A 17,648-nucleotide genomic window follows, 5' to 3' on the forward strand; every position below is an offset into this window, starting at 1 on the left:
TCAACCTTTATTTGTAAACTTGATTTTAATAAAAATGGTCAGTATGTTCCATCTTCCTGTGGGCAGAAGATTCAAAAGGACATTATCAAAGGAGAGAAGAATAGGAATAAGGGATTTAGCGTGGCACAAATGAGAAGGTGAATTTTCTTCTTCATCACTCCATAACTCTCACAAATTCTCAGTTCTCTATTTCAGTTACCAAAGATAAAGGTGATAAAGTGCTCTGTTACTCTATAAACAAACAAACAGAGTCCTCCTGGGTAAAATGTCTTGGAATGTTATTATTTTTTTTAATTTTATATGTTTTTCTTTTTGTGAGAGAGACAGAGACAGAGCGTGAGCAGGGGAGGGGCAGAGAGAGAGGGAGATGCAGGAATTAAAGCAGACTCCAGGCTCTGACCTGTCAGCACAGAGCCTGACACGAGGCTGGAACCCAAAAACTAAGATTATGACCTGAGTTGAAGTCAGATGCTTAACCAACTGAACCACCCATGTGTCCCCAGAATATTATTTCTGTGCTGAAGTTAGAAATGCTAATACTATCACTAATCTGCCTTCTATCTTGCTTCTTAATAGTTATATAGTTTATGACTCTGTTGTTCTCTCAGAGACAAAGCCTGAAAAGTTAGGCTCACTTCTTCACTTTCCTTTCTCTCTCTCTCTTTTTTTTTTAATGTTTACTTATTTTTGAGAGAGAGAGAGTGAGAAAGTGCAGAGCAGAGCACAAACAGGGGAGGGACAGAGAGAGAGGGAGACACAGAATTCAAAACAGGCTCCAGGCTCCTAGCTGTCAGCACAGAGTCAAACGTGAGGCTCGAACCCACGAACTGTGAGATCATGACCTGAGCTGAAGTCAGACGCTTAACCAACTGAGCAACTCAGTCACCCCTCACTTTCCTTTCTTGTAAAACCCATTGTGTTCCCCACTTTATCTACCTAGTCCATTCATTACCATGTCCTATCAATTTCAGAATATTTTATTTATGTCAAGGATTTTATACACAGATAAATACACTGAAAGTAAATGTAGTAGGCAATTCATCTTACTTAGGTGTCTACTTTCCTTCAGTGGTATTTTCTGGGCAAGTTGTGGTGTTCGTGTTAATCTTCACTTTCAAGATAATTTTTTTTTTTTAATGCCTGGATCCACCTTGGGGCAAACTCTGACTTGGAGATAGAATGTTCATCAACTCTCCTTAGTGCTTTCTCTGACAACAATGTACAGAACTGATAAAACAGAACTATGAATAACAAATCAGTTAACTAGAAAGAACTGTGTTTCATGATGTCAGCCTGTCTTGTTTCCCAATGTTGGCATATTTCTAATCCTGAAACAGGTGTCATCTAATGTTCACCCAGAAGCTCATCTCTAGTCCAAGTTTGGGAATACTCCAGACCTTGATTTTCATAGATTTCTTAAGTCCTAGCCTACCAATTAAGAATCACTAAGATTACCTAGAAACATTAATGAACTACTTTCATTATTTCAAAATACCATATACACAATTTTCATTTATCTATAAACCATCATTTTACCTATAGGCTAAATAATGTCAAGTGTCTTTGTATTTAATTGGAATTATATCAGTTGTATGTACTTCCACATTACCTCAGATTTTACTCTAGAGTAATATTCATTTTGGTTTTGGATATTTACTTGATTACTTGGTCTCTTGAGGGTAATAATTTTTTTTTTTATATTTTTATTTATTTCTAGGAGAGAGAGAGACAGTGTGAGCAGGGGAGGGTCAGAGAGAGAGGTAGATACAGACTCTGAAACAGGCTCCAGGCTCTGAGCTGGCAGTCAGCACAGAGCCTGACGCGGGGCTCGAACCCACGAACCGCGAGATCATGACCTAAGCGAAAGTCGGACGCTTAACCGACTACGCCACCCAGGCGCCCCTTGAGGGTAATAATTTTAAACCTGGCTCACTGATTTGACATATAGCTGATAAATTATTACTGTATTCCATATCTTGTGCTAGGCACTAGGGATAAAGAAATAACAGACTTCATGTTGCTTTCAGTCTTCTCCTAACCTGATTGGAGAGGGAGATAAGCCAGCAATATATGCAAGTGCTAAGTGTAACAACATAGTTCTCTGTGAACACAGAGAATGATCAGAGACTGGCAATAACATGGCAATATGACTCTTTGCTCCCACTTGTCTTTGAAAGAAAATGTCTTATATTTATTTCTGATCTCAAGTAGGTCTTATTACCCTTAATTGCTTGTGTCTTTAATGCCTTTCCAACTCCTTCAACTAATTTATTTTATTATGTCCTTCCTCCACAGGAGTTGCCCAGAAGAGAATTTCCTCCCTCCTTACATTGACTTTATCTATGTTGGCACCTGTTGAAAAATATGTTCTATTTATGTGATCTCAGCCATTTTCTTTGTCTACCACAGTGGAATCCTTTCAAAGCCTATCCCCAGATCCATGTTTAGTCTCTGAGCTTTTGAGCTGCCATGTGGCTTAGTAGTCAATAGTCCAGGTAGGTATCTTTTCAGAGCTTTGGTCTTCTCAGAAAAGGAGAAAAAAAATGTTAGCTATCTCCTAACATTTTTATCAAAGAAAGACACTTACTACCTTCCTAAATTTAAAAACCATAGCCCTAGAATTCTCATTCCCCTAAGGCTAGTATGGATGTGAGAAAAAGAATGGAAGAATACTTATTTATTTGCATACCCACTAAACCATCCTTTTCAAGTTAAGTACAGGTTACCTCCAACTCAATAATGTTTCATCAAACTACCTATGAAACAACCCTATAAACATTCTAATGTACTCCACCCAAGGGCAGTGGGCATTATTTTAAATTTCTTATAAAATATTTCTGTTGTCACAGTTTCTAGACACAGAGGATATATATCTGTGAACATAGCAGAATAATTGAAAAGCAGGTATAGTCATCTTCTCATAGAAGAAAATAAAATCACTGTGATCTTATTATGCCAGAACCGAAATTAAAAAAAAAAAAAAATAAGATGGGTGCAGCAGAAATTTTAATTTGTATTTGTTTATTGTATTTTATTTTCACCACCTAGTTGATATTTCAGTATCAGTTTATACTGTAGATAGTTACATGGAAGATTTAAATACTTACCCAAAAAGAATGGTAAAAAGGGGACACACTACTTGTTAGTGAGATTATTGTTTTTCTAAATTGCAGCAAATTTCCTTCTATGGACTGTGTTTTTACAAGTAAGCATTAAAGAGTGTGTTCCATGGATTCAGCTTGACATGGTCCCCATGGACTGTAGGGTGTGACATCGCCTTTACCAGCTCAATAGCTAACCTCCTGGAACATTAGCTTTGTGTGCTGAAGGATAAGAGAATTTGTGGCTGGAGGACATTTTTCTAATTTACTCGAGATTTCCTGGTAACTTTGCCTTTCTGGTTTTTGGCATCAGTGATCTAAATTGACAGATCAACTGGGGACAGAAACATGCACTTGTCAAGTTCTTTCCAAAAGTGAGTCTGAGACCTACTGCTGCTTCCCAAGAACTGCTGCCGCTCTTCCTATTCAAGGCTGCTCCTACTGGGAATCACTGCAATAGATTGATTGATTCCCAGATATGGGGCAAAATGACTGCACAGTGGTAAAGTCATGGTGGTACCATATGGCAAATCAAGGAAATGAATACCTCTTTGGGCATTTAATAAAATAGTTTGAAACTTAACAGTGAATAGAAATAGCAGATAATACCACACTGTGTTCTTCTATTGCTCTATGTAACAGTTATATAATTAATCTCCAAACTTAAAAAGAGCAACCATTAAAAGAGTTTATATTTAATAGTTCTCTAGTCAGACTAATTGAAAGAAACTAAGATATCAATCTGAGAGTGCATGGAAACACTAGGATTTTTTATTGAAAAAGTATATGTACCAATATTCATACATTCCATACCATTTTGGTTTGTATGGTATGTGCTTAACAGGGTTTTGCCTCTCTAATCTAAAGTCCAAAGTGAAGGAGAGAGCCCCAACAAAGTAATTTGAAAATGACAACAATAAGATTATTGGAGATATGGAAAGAAAACTTTTAGGGCAAATTTCAATTTTCTCCCATTCTATGTGACTGTCCAAGGTCAAATCCCCAGCATCCCTTTACTAGACTACTGTACATAGTCTTTCTGCTTCCATTAGGTGCTTATGCAATCTATTCCCCACCTGGGGGTCAACATGATCTTCGTAAAACCGGATCAGGTTATGTTGCATCTTAAGTTGCTATTGATTTCCATAGAGTATCCATTCTTTTATGGGCTCCCAGTTTCTACAACCACTTTTCTCAGCCCCAATCTGTGATGTTATCTCCAACTACTTTTCCAGTTACTTACTATCGTCCAGTTATCCTGACTTTTTCAGTTTCTGTCACTCTCCAAGCTTACTCTTCATTTCTGTGCCTTTACATCTCTTGTATGCCCTGCAGACTCCTTATCTTCTCAATCATGTCTCTTATTCTCTGTTAAAATCAAATGATGAGAGATGTCTTCCAACCCTCATTTAGGTCACCTATGCTACTCAGTTTCTAGCACATTATCCTATTTTATTTTCTTCAGTATATTTGTCTCCATATGATTTTTATTTATAACCTATCTCCACCTGCCTTTTAAGTTTTATGAAAGGAGGGGCCTTATCTGTCTCACCCATTGCTTTATTCCTTATATCAAGAACAAAACTTGCAACATATTATATGCACAATGAATATTTGCTGAATTACAAATGTAAATTTCTTTCATTTGACCCTAGTTATTTGCTTCTGAAGTTAGGTCAAATTACATCATATCAGTTTCTTATAGATTCTAGTCTCAGATTCTATGACACAGAAGTATCTTTATGACTTACCTCTATTTCCATGTAATCATGGAAAAACTTGACACTAGATTTTGAGTTATGGAGTAGGGATTATTTTCTACTAAAAATGCTACAATTTATAAGATTCCTCACAATGTGTGTATATTTTATATATTTCAAATTAAAAATAATCCATAGATAAATGGATATCATCACTGTCATGACTTTTCCCACAGGCTGTGCATTTTGTATGTGTTTGTATGACTTAATGTCTAGGTTATGGGTTTTTTTTTTTAACGTTTTTTGTTTATTTCTAGGAGAGAGAGAGAGAGACAGCGTGAGCAGGGGAGGGTCAGAGAGAGAGGGAGTCACAGACTGAAACAGTCTCCAGGCTCTGAGCTGGCAGTCAGCACAGAGCCCGACACGGGGCTCGAACCCACAAACCGTGAGATCATGACCTAAGCGAAAGTCGGACGCTTAACCGACTAAGCCACCCAGGCGCCCCATCTAGGTTATGTTTTAAATCAGTTTCTGGAACTTACTCTGGTTGTATCATAATGAAAAAAGCAAGGTTCTTTTATTACAAATGGGGTATCTTTGCATCCTCCATCTTGTTCAACAGTATATACAAACACGCACATACACACCTGAGAACAGTATTTGCAGTGAACTAGTTTCATTAGAAATTGTTATATGAGGGGCGTCTGGGTGGCTCAGTAAGTTGGGCAGCCGACTTTGACTCAGGTCATGATCTCATGATTCGCGGGTTCAAGCCCATGTCAGGCTCTGTGCTGACAACTAGCTCAGAGCCTGGAGTCTCTTTCAGATTCTGTGTCTCCCTCTCTATCTGACCGTCCCCTGCTCATGCTGTCTCTCTCTCTCTCTCAGAAATAAATTAAAAAAAAAAAAAAAATTTTAAAAAAATAAATTCTAGAAAGAAATTGTTATATGCAGCTTCCTTAAAATGCATAAGTCAGAAATAGGAGTTCACAAAGAAACACTATTCTAGTATACATCTTACACGCATAATCCCCAGTATAAAAAGAAGAAATATAAGCCCTCTGAGAAGGGAAAATAAGAAATCAGAAATACATCTCTCTTTTTTAAAAGAAAATCAGCTCTAATTTAAGAAGAACTATAATTCAGATCATATAAAACTGAGAGTATATTTAAAAATCAGGTGTGGTACTTTAAAAGTATCCCTTTGTGCAGAGAAGAAAACAAAATTTACAAGCTTTTAAACTAAACGGTGATCTTTGGTTAAATGAAAATCAGATTAAGACAAAGGTCTCCAGTAAGATTAAATTTAATTACACTCTGTTCTCCATCAAAAGTGACAGATTTTTCCATTATATACTCCTGACATTGAATGAAATAAAAAAGTCTCTTATTGTCACGTTGTTTTATTGCAAACCTGTTTCTATTCATCTAAATTATACCTTTATATTTGTATGAAAGTCAAAGTCTGAATAGCATGTTTGAGTTAATTATGGAGCACTATAAAAAAAATCTCTGCTAGCTAGGAGATGAATTATACTTAATTTTAATCTCTTCAGAAATAATTGAACTCAGAATGAACTTTTAAGATTTTAAGGGTTTTTTTAAATCATTATTATTCCTTTCTTACCTTTCAGTTGTTTTGGTTTATTTGTTTGTTTTTGTTTCAGTCATATTTTTAAAAAATCTATTATGTAGTGCAGTAGAGATTTGCATTTTTGAACTAGTATTCTCCTTTGTGCAGATGTTAACATGAAACTTAAATAAAATGAAAGTGCTTAATAATTTCTGATTCTAAATACAACATATAATTCTAAATATACATTTACTATGCAAATTTGTATGTACTCATTGAATTAAATTTTTGTGGGAAAAAACAAAACAAAAAAAATCACCTGTGTTTAATAATGAATCTATGATATTAATATGCAATATTTTCCCCATAGCTACTGGAGATATGGTACCATTGTGTGAGAAACACACTGTGTTGGCAGAAAGGAAAAAAAAGTAGATACAATATAATATCATGAATGCTGATAGGAAGAAGTTTAGAATTTGTACAAGAAAGGCTTGCTGGAATTTAAATTGAGGCCTAAAAAAATAATGAAAAGTTACATAGTTCTTTTACCAGAATGAAAGAATTTTCAAAGACTTTGGGCATGAGACATATATGAATAATAAGAAAAAAAATTCTGTATGGTTGGAATAAAGTATATGAAGGGGGTTCCTGGGAATCTATATTTACTAGTGAGTACCTCTGTGTCAACTCCTTTGTTCTTTTTCCTTCCTTCCTAACATTTGGAAATAACTCAGTTCTGGTAAAACTTATATCCGTATCTCCTTAAGCCTCCAACATTTCCTTTCTCTTATCAATCTCAGATGATATCCTTTTTCCTTATTTCAGTAAGAAAATTGGAGAAATCATATGAAAACTTAGATTACTGCCATTCAACTCAACCCAAATCTAAAATCTCCTTACATACTCAACCATATATCTGTCTTTCCCCCGTCAAAGTGTAGGGATCATGTGTCTAAGACCAACTCCTCTATGTAATGATCTGGGTTTCATCCCCTTACACATATTCCTGGGCATCTATTTTGCAATTGGCTTCCTCCCATTTCTCAAGTGTTATTGGTGACTTTTTCCCTCTCTACTGTAACATTCATCAGGATATAGATATTAGGTAACGTCTCCCGCCTCTTAAAGAACCTGTTCAACTCCACAATCCACTCTGACTAGTGTTTCATTTCTCTGCTCCTATTTACACTCTCTCTCTCTCTCTTTCTTTAAAGTCTGATCTAAATTCATTATTTCACTTTCCCTTTTCCCACTCTTTTTAAACTCCTTCCAAACAAGCTTTGTTCCCATTAATCCAGTGAAAACTCTCTAGTCAAGACCAATAATTGCCTCCAGGTTGCCAAATCTAATGACCTTTTTTTCCCTCCCAGTCCTTGATAAACTCCTCAGCTTTTGATACATTTGATCACTACTTCCTTGTTTGTTGTTTTGTTTGTTTGTTTGTGTTTACCCTCTTCTTTTTCTTCCTCTCTCAATGAATTCCTCTTTTTAGTATCCTTTTATGGTTCTTCCTCATTTTTCAACCTCCAAATAATGCAGCAGCCCAGTACTGAGTCTTTAACTAGAACTTGTATCTACATAGTACATCTCAAGTTCAAGTACTTCAAGTCACCTGTGTTTGTACCATTAGCTCATGTTACTATTATCTATTACCTGATTTACTGGCTTTGCTTTGCTCTTTTCGCTATATTCCCAACGGCCTGTTTCTATTTCAGCACATGCTACTTCTAGGCATTTGCTATTTGTGCCTGGAATATTATTATCTAAATATTTGGATCACTTCTTTCACATTTCTGATCAAAAGTCATCAAATCAGAGAGATCTTGATTTAACATCCTACCTAAAATAGCCACTCTCCTCTAATCCTGCTTTATTTTATTTCTAGTACTTGTCATGTGATGTAATTATTCATTTGTTACTTTCCACCTATATTGACCAGAATGCAAAAAACAGAAGAGCAGTTTTTGTATTGTTTGCTGCTGTAGTCCCAGAGTTTAGAACTCTGTCTATAGCGAAGTTGACACTGAAAAATTCTTATTAAATTAACATTTATTTGGGATCAAGGAGCAGGAAAGATGTTTGGTTTTCCTAAAGAGGTAGGGGGTGGGGATAAAACTAAGAATAAAACAATTCTTGGATATCGTATCATGTGTTGGGATTCTAATGAAGTATTAAAAAATTCATAGTCCTTTCTTAGGAACTATGTTGAATTTACCTTGTTTTCTTTTGTTAAACTGAGTTTTCCTTCAACTGGGGCAAGGATGGCAGATGAGAACTTTGTTTCTGAAAATAAACACAACCCTGATGGTAAAGTGTTTTAGGCAAAAAGTAACCACTTTAATACCTATTTCCCTAAATCCCCATCCTTCCCCTTCTCCTCTCCACACTCTGACATGCACACAACATAAATGTCTGAAAATGTTCTGGATCACTTGATGACAAGGTTCAAATGCTCATACTAAGTCTCCTGCAACATTACTTTGCCCAGACAGGCATTGCTGAGCAATGTCAGTTGCTTAACTTCATGGATTTGAGAGCAAGTCAAATTATATCAGAACTTACATTTAAAAATTAAAATAGGAGTGGTGTGCCTGGATGGTTCAGTTGGGTAATAATTGGACTTCGGCTCAGGTCATGTTCTCGCAGTTTGTGAGGTCCAGCCCCACATCAGGCTCTGTGCTGACAGCATGGAGCTTGGTTCCTGTTTCACATTCTGTGTCTCCCTTTATCTGCCCTTACCCTACTCATGCTCTCTCTCTCTCTGTGTCTCTCTGTCTCTCTCCCTCTGTCTCTCTCTCTGTCTCTCTTTCTCAAAAAATAATTAAACATTAAAATTTTTTAAAATTAAAATAAGAGGGATCAAATTCAGTAAAAATATTTAAGACAAAATCCATTTTTTAGTATCAAATAGAGTTGTCAAAAATATGCAAATGGGGTAAAGAGTTCAAAAAAGGGATCTAAGAGAGAATCTATGTTCTTACTGGAAACCATGGCATATTTAGTTTATGGACTGAAATTTGATTATCTGAGAGTTGTCATTTCTTTACCATCAGTCCAAAAAATGAATTTATACTATGTGTCTTGAATCTGTTCCAAATGTTCACACTTAAAATTTCAAAGTCATTGTGCACTCAAAAATCATTCTTTAAGATTGGGAATAATGGGATGGAGAGACAAATAGAAATGAGATGCAGAAGTGGTCAGAGTATACATTATCAAGACCAGGGAGTTTTCACTACCTTCACTGGTTTCTTTAATAAATGTAATACAAACTGCATGCTTGTATTAAAAAGAGAGTGCGCTTTTTTATTTATTTTTATTTTTAAAATTTTAATGTTTTATTTATTTCTGAGAAAGAGAGACAGCGTGAGCAGTGGAGGGTCAGAGAGGGAGGGAGACACAGAATCTGAAGCAGACTCCAGGCTCTGAGCTAGCTGTCAGCACAGAGCCCGACGCGGGGCTTGAACCCATGAACCCACAAACCATAAGACCATGACCTGACCCAAAGTCGGACTCTTAACCGACTGAACCACTCAGGTGCCCTGAGAGTGCTCTTTTTAAATGAGAAAACCAATTTAACCACAGCACAAAACTTTGCAAAATAAAAAAAAAAAATCATGTAAATTAAGCTCTACAAATAAACATTGTTATTGTTTTGAAGTAATTAACTCCAAATTTCCTTGTTTTCTCATGCATTTAAATATATGTATTTAATATATATAGAGTTCATGTTTCTTCTTATATGCTACTGTCGATAATATATCAAAATGCCTTTCTCTGGGTCATCCTCTACTCATTTTAGAACCTCTAGTCTCCTCAAATTCCTTCCCATCTTGTGTTGTTTTCCCCAGGAAATATCTCAAGTGGATTTATAAAAGAGTTTTCTTGTTCCATTTGGCTTCTATTGTTCCATTTTCTTCCTGACCAATATTGGCTTATAATTGTGATACCTTCTGAAGCCTGCCTCAGGCATTAATAAAGCTGAGATGCTGCTGTGATGTCCTTTAAATACACCTCTCCCAGGAACAATTCCCTCTCACAGCTCAGAGAGTGTCTATTTCATATTCCAATGAGCACCAATCTTAACCGTAGGTAGAGATGTAATGTCCTGGTCACCACTACAGTGCTATGCTCTTCTAAATGTCAGCATGTCCTGCCAATGCCTCAGTAGAGGAATTTATAAATACTCCTGCTTCATAATATCAGCTTTTCATTTGGACTCAGGCACAAGTTTCTTCAGGATAGTGCAGCTGATATTTCAAATGACTTAGCCCATCATGTATATGGATTCTTGGTAGGTTAAGTAGGCAGTTCTATTATCATGTACCAGATTTCAGTATTTTGACATGTGTAAGAATAGATGTTCAAATTTAGGTCCTTGTTAAATATAGCTGTACTCATGGTATATTATCCTGATTGTTTTTACTTAACGTTACATAATTAGCATCTTTTACACATCTGCATTTGAATGTAATGTTCATAATTTTAATGCTTTGGCATATATACGTGAGAGGATTCAATGCAAAGACAGGGGTTTCTGATACAAAGGATTCTCTGTTCTGATGCAGAGACATTATTTTGTGTGTAAGGTGGGGAAAGGGAGAGTAGAATAAAGATTTTGGAGTTACTATTCCACAATGTAGTAGCATAGGTAGAAACAGGAGCCTGAATCTTTCCCCATCTTAATAGTAGACTAAAGCTTCATGTTCCAAATTTTTGACGCATGACTCTAATATTCCCCATGTGCCTCTCTCTTTAAGTACAATAACATATTTTAGTAGTGCCTGCCCCAAACCTCCTTGTACAGCTTGCTCACTTCAACAAATATTCTTTGAACTACACTATGCATCAAGCACTGTGTTGGATGTTAGTGATGTAAAGGATGAATAAGACATGGTCCCTGATCTGAGCCACACAGCTCTAGTTTTCTTCAGAAACTGCACATACACATCTATCCCTTCTGTCTACTGACTTTCTAACAGACAAGGAAAAAGAATCTAATAGGAAAGGAGGATACAACCAAAGGGAATCAATTAAATATTCCTAAGAGAAGCTCATGTGAATAGAAACAACAGGAAGATAAAAAAAAATCAGTACACCAAAATTTTATCTAAGCACACTGCCATTCTATGTGTAGATGATTTTAAGATGCTTTTTTATATCAATTTTATACCAAATTTAAAATGCATACAATAAATGCTTTTTTTGTGAAAATATTCCTTTAAACCAGTGGAATAAAAATCTTTGGCTTGAACTAAGAGAGTCTTTTGAACCCTCAAAGAGAACTTCTAGAGCTTTCAGTTAATCAGAGGAAGCATTTAAAGTTGATTGTGGGAAAAGGGTTTGAAATAAGAGTGATCTCACATTCACAGGATTTGTCTGCACTAATAGAGTGAATGCTGTATTATTTCCCAAGTTTCCTCAATGAAACAGGAATAAGGATTTGTGTTTTTAAACACATTTCATATATCCATAAATCATAAGACACACACACACACACTTATGTATTTTTAGTTTATGTATGTAAGACTCCTATTTAAAACAAAATTAGTCAGCAAGGAACAGTTAGGTGTATACCATTACGATACTTATATATTCACCACAGCAAGGAGAATTAATTATTGTTAAGATCAGCAAAATCAAACTAAACAAACAGAGTCTGTCAACTAACTAAGTCCTCAGGGAGCCAATCTTCACCAGCTAGTGAATGTTATCAGGGATTATCAATGCCATTGTTGAGAAAATGTGAACTCTGGCATCTTATGTCTAGAGGGCTCATGAAATATATGCAGACTGGAAAGAGAAAATAATTAGCTTGATGCTTTTCCTAATTTTGCTTCATATACTATAAAAGGTATTATCTATAAATTCGTGAGCTACCTGAATATTAGCTTCTATACCTAGAAGACCAAATGTATTGGAAAGCAAATGGATAATAAAATTATAAATAATGAATAATTAATTATACTTGTACCTTCTTATATGATAATATAGGTACATATCTTCAGAAAATATAATATAGGTGACTTTAGAAATACATATTTCTTAATGATGATGAATTGCAATAATATTTTAAAACATGATATCAATACAATAAATAACATATTTTAATCTATTTTTTCTCTTTTCTTTTGTGGAAAATAGTTCAATTATAGAACTTAGAAACTATAGCTTTGTATTTAATATATTGGGAGAATATGGGGAGCATTAAGATATTTTTGTGGACACAAACACATGTGATTCAAAATGACACTGAAAAGGGGTGACTGCATCGCTCAGAAGTTTAAGCGTCCTACTTCCACTCAGGTCATGATCTTGCAGTTCATGAGTTCGAGCCCTACATAGGGCTCTGTGCTCAGCCTAGAGCCTTTTTGGGATTCTGTGTCTCCCTCTCTCTCTGCCCCTCCTCTACTCACACTCTGTCTCTCTGTCTCTCTCTCTCTCTGTGTCAAAAATAAATAAACATTATTATTTTTTTTCGAAATGACACTGAACTTCAAGTTGGGAATTAGAGACAAAGAATGGAGAATATATTTGTGACTTATGTGTGTTCTTTTTTCCAATGCTTAATTTAGATAGGTTGTATTTCAGCTTGAGACAGTAAATATTTATCAGCATGAGTCATGACCTGGGTTCCAGAGATAATGGAATGATGACTACTAGTCACCAGAGTCATAGTCATAGCTTTTTTCCTGCAGGTAGCTTGAAATTTAACAATGGTGTAAGGAAGTACATGAGTAAACACAAAATGGGTATCATAAAAAAATTCTGTCAAAGGACTAAATTTTTAAGAGCGAATAGACCTCTAACAGGAGCAGCCAGGAGAAGCTTCATGGTACAAGTGATGGAGGAGAATGTGACTTATACAATAGAAAACAGTATTATACTTGTAAGCACAATATGTAATTCATATATATTGTATCATATATATTATACACGTATGTATAATTTGTAGCCAAGCATGGCATTAAAGAAGCAGAATAGGATTGTGTAGAAGTCTTCAGTGTAAACAACACATAATGTTGTCCTTCTTGCAGAAAGGAGAGAATATTTCTGTTTGGCTACCTCCATCTCTGCCCATGCATACCCTGGCAAATTCCCATAGGAATTTTATTGACCAGAATCTAAAACAGTGTAATTGCTCTGCATTAGGATAAAATCTCCCCAGGAGGGAAAGGATTATTGGTGTGTGTCCAGATCCTAGAACAGTACCTGATATTTAATACATTCCTTATACGTGTGTTGACTTTCTTTAAAAGGCACTAAAAATGGTGGCTGTTCCATGTTTTTATCTGATTGTTTCTATCCATTAGACTGTGTACTATTTGAAGGTAGGAAGCATCTCTTAATTTTTATGAACACATAGATATACTGGGCCACGTTTAATGTGTGAGGATGAATGATGTCAGAAAAAAAATATTAATGAAGAGCCCTACAATCTACATGAAAAGGGCAAATGGCTTGGCATTTCATGTAGAATAAATTTAAGTAAACAAGCTATCAAACACTTAAAGGAAGTCAAATAGGTTTTGACCTTTTCAATTTCATTCATCCTTCACCTCAAAGGTATTATTAGCACTTAAATTACAATGCATGTGTACATGAATTTCAGTTCAACTAGATATCTTTGGAAAAAACAGAATGTGTTCAGTGTAAGTTATCTAATTGTAGAGTAGAAAATCAGAATTTGTCACAAAGAAGAAGCCAAAGACGCCAACATATTGTTATTCCGATCAGGGAAAGGAATTGAAAATACAACAATAAATTGCACTTTCATGCGTTTATGTAGGAACACTCCAAAACAAAAGAATCTGAGCAACACAAAAGGAATTTTACTTCTGCCGTCTGCAGGATGAAGGAAAGGATTTTGAATAGTATCTTTCCCCAGAGTTGTACCAAAGATGTCTCTGGATAGTTGACCTTTAACAGATGACTATCTACTTCAAACACTTCCCATTTTTTTTACTTTCTTCCTAATTTATGTGCCAAGCGGGAAAAGTAATTTCCATTACATTATGAACAGGTCATCCCCTCCCTTACTGAATTTTCTCAGGGTCAACACAATCATGAACACTAATGGATGTCTACTACAGTTGAGGGGTAGAAGAGCCTGCTCAAATTAAAATAAAATCCTGTCCAAAAATTTATGCCTGAAGTTTTAGAATCATTGATAGTTCTGGTAATCAGATATAATGTGTTAGAAATCTATAGAGATTATAAATCAGATTTTTCTCACTAATAGAAACTCTGTAAAAATCCCCTGTAGCAAATTATTTGCTTAAGAAGTGGCAGAAATGATATTTTCCACATAGTTTAAAAGAGAAGGTTTTAGGCACCAAGCAATTTTTAAGCTAAAAGATAACTTATCCTTAGGCAAGATCCATTAAAAATATTTTGATGTGTGTGTGTGTGTGTGTGAGTGTATGTATTTATTCTCATATACTTGGGGAAATATATGAAACTCTTGCTTTATTATATGTGAGCGCCTAACTGCTGGGTTATTTCCTGCCATTCTAATCTTCTGCCTCTCTAATTACCTATGTAACATTTAGAAGGGAACCAGGTCATTGTGAAGCAGAATGTTTAATTAACCAAAAAAGAATCTAGTTCTGAAATCAAATATGTATAAGAATCATCATAATTTACATGCTAATAAATAACACCTTTATGTTACTAAGTAGAACTGAAAACACCTTAGAATCTATGTATATGACTTCTGAACATGTGGGAAGTGATTTAAAGAATATTTATATATATCTTATTTGAAATTCTATTAGGTTTGCCTAACTCATATAGACTGCAGACTTCTCATTTTTATTTTGGTAACATTATAATAGTGATATTCTGCATTTGCATTTTGCATTTATTAGAAATATAGTTGACAATGAATGTGCACATCAACTGGATTTATTTAATCTCTAACAACAATCTTCTAACAAAGACAAGTATCAGAAGCTAGGAAATTGAAGTTTAAAGAGTTAAAGTGACTTGCTCATTTTCCAAGTTTGGCAAGGTGGCCCCCTTCTCTATTTCTCTTTGGGGAAATTTTTTTAGTTTATTTATTTATTTTGAGAGACACAAAGAGAGGTGAGGGGAGAGGCAAAAAGAGAGGGAGAGAGAGAATCCCAGGCAGGTTCTGGTCTGTTGGCACAGAGCCTGACTCAGGGCTTGAACTCAAGAACTGTGAGAACATGACCTGAGCGGAGGTCAAATGTAGGATGCTTAACCAACTGACCCAGGTGCCTATATTTGTGGAAAAATTTTAAAGTCAAAAATTCTACATGTTTATTTAATAAATCAATATTAGCTCAATATCCTTTATGTGTGTGTGCTTGACTAAGACAAAATTCACAAAAGGGTTCAAGAAATTTCTTCTGAAATAAATTAGCCTAAGATGTATCACCAAGTACTTCACTTGGGCTGAAATTTGGACAGAAGAGCAATAAAGCAGAGAATTTAGCACACAGCATCGGACTCCAGTGTGTCTTTTTGTTTTTTAACTGTGTTTTGTTTTTTTTTTTTCTGAAAGAGAGAGACAGTGTGAGCAGTGGAGGGTCAGAGAGAGAGAGGGAGACACAGAATCTGAAACAGGCTCCAGGCTCTGAGCTAGCTGTCAGCACAGAGCCCAATGTGGGGCTCGAACCCGTGAACCGTGAGATCATGACCTGAACCGAAGTTGGCTGCCCAACCGACTAAGCCACCCAGGCACCCCTCCATTGTGTCTTAGTTTGAACTCTGATGAGGCTACTGACCTTGGACTACTTATTTTCCTCTCTATTGTTTGGTTGTTTTATATGAACATTGTGGAAATTACACCAACCTCAGAAGGCTGTGGTATGGATGAATGAAGTGAAATATGTACGAAGTTTAGAAGAGTGCCTACCTCTATGCTATTTTAGTCTAGTGAAAAGAAACACCGAGTAAACAATGGCCACCTGCCCATCTAGTATTTAGTTAGTGAATATGTACGTTCATGTTTATGTGTGTCAAGGAGGAAGGCAAAACAAATCATTGACAACTGGATTAGAGGAGAACATGAATTTTACAAAAAAGAAGTGAGAATTTTGAGGAGTGATGTCACCATTCACTAACAAAGAACATCTATGAATGGTCCCTAAGGGATGTTATTTGATGTCATGTGGAGAAACTCACCCTAATCCCATACAGCAGTCAATAGGTGGTCTTGCCTGTAAAGTAAATGATGGATATGGCTCTAATAAACTATAGAAAAGACAGTTGTAATGTATTAGTTGTGGGGAAGGGACTGAATAATAAAGGTAGAAACTAAGAAATGTAGGTTTTTCTGTTACAGATTTTTAGATCTAGAGTTACTCTATTGTAACATATGTGGTGTAATCTTGGGATTTTTTACACGACTAATGCCCTTGCTGCTCAACGTAAACTAAACATATTTTAGAAAAGAAAGTGATATTTTGTAGGGAACAATTTCCTCTATAGGCCACTATTATGCAATTCTATTTTCAAAAAGCTAAGTTTCTATGATAAAGTTTCAGTGCTTTATCATAAGCAACTAAAAATCTGGTTGCTTAGCAAGCCAGGTGCTTAGTACTTAACACATTCAAAGCAAAACCAATACTGTGGGCTGGCAGGCACTTGGATGTGAATGGCACATAGATTACTCCCCAGACCTTTATTACAAGGACTCCAAAAGTGCAGCCTTTGATAGGTGACAGTCTTGCGGTATTTCAAAAAGCAGAACTTTTAATCTCATTTTGAGTTGGTTGATTTCACCATTATATCAGCAAGGCCTTGGTGGTTTGTTGCTAAATTCCAGAACAATGTTTTTCTGCTAGCACTAGAAAGAAGGGTGAATTAAGTGTTCTTGAGAGTAGCAAAGCAGAAGAATACAATTTCATTTATTTTATAGTTTGCTCTGTTTATTATCATTGGGGATGCCCTTTCGAAATACATATATGATTGTCTAATAATATCACTCATGAAAACTACTAATTTTATTGCTTTTAAGTTATGTAGTCTTTCATAAGTTTTCCTTATGAAATAAAATCCTAGTAAGTATATGTGTAACTTATAATTGTAGCATTTCTACTTTCAAAATAGTTAAACACAACACAGCTATGTTCTTTTTATTTCATTATGTCTTCAACAGTTAGTGATTATTTTCTAACTTATATGGGTTTATCATACATATGTTTTAATTGATTAATTACATGCTTTTTAAAAAAATTGTTTAATGTTTATTTTTGAGAGAGAGACAGAGTACGAGCAGGAGAGGGGCAGAGAGAGAGAGAC

At 35.5% G+C, this 17,648-nt stretch overlaps 1 long non-coding RNA gene across 1 annotated transcript in view; it reads right to left on the bottom strand.

Annotated features, from left to right (window-relative positions):
- Nucleotides 1–4,350: 4,350 nt before the first annotated feature.
- Nucleotides 4,351–17,648, bottom strand: part of LOC144230531 (uncharacterized) — a 36,780-nt gene continuing 23,482 nt past the window's right edge. The window contains exons 2-3 of the long non-coding RNA XR_013334781.1: nucleotides 8,593–8,660; nucleotides 4,351–4,469 (exon numbers count right to left, since the gene is read on the bottom strand). This is a non-coding gene — a long non-coding RNA (uncharacterized LOC144230531). The remainder of the gene's footprint in view (nucleotides 4,470–8,592; nucleotides 8,661–17,648) is intronic.

Source organism: Crocuta crocuta, unplaced genomic scaffold, assembly GCF_008692635.1.
Source record: "Crocuta crocuta isolate KB4526 unplaced genomic scaffold, BGI_CrCroc_1.0 scaffold560, whole genome shotgun sequence".
Taxonomy (NCBI): Eukaryota; Metazoa; Chordata; class Mammalia; order Carnivora; family Hyaenidae; genus Crocuta; species Crocuta crocuta.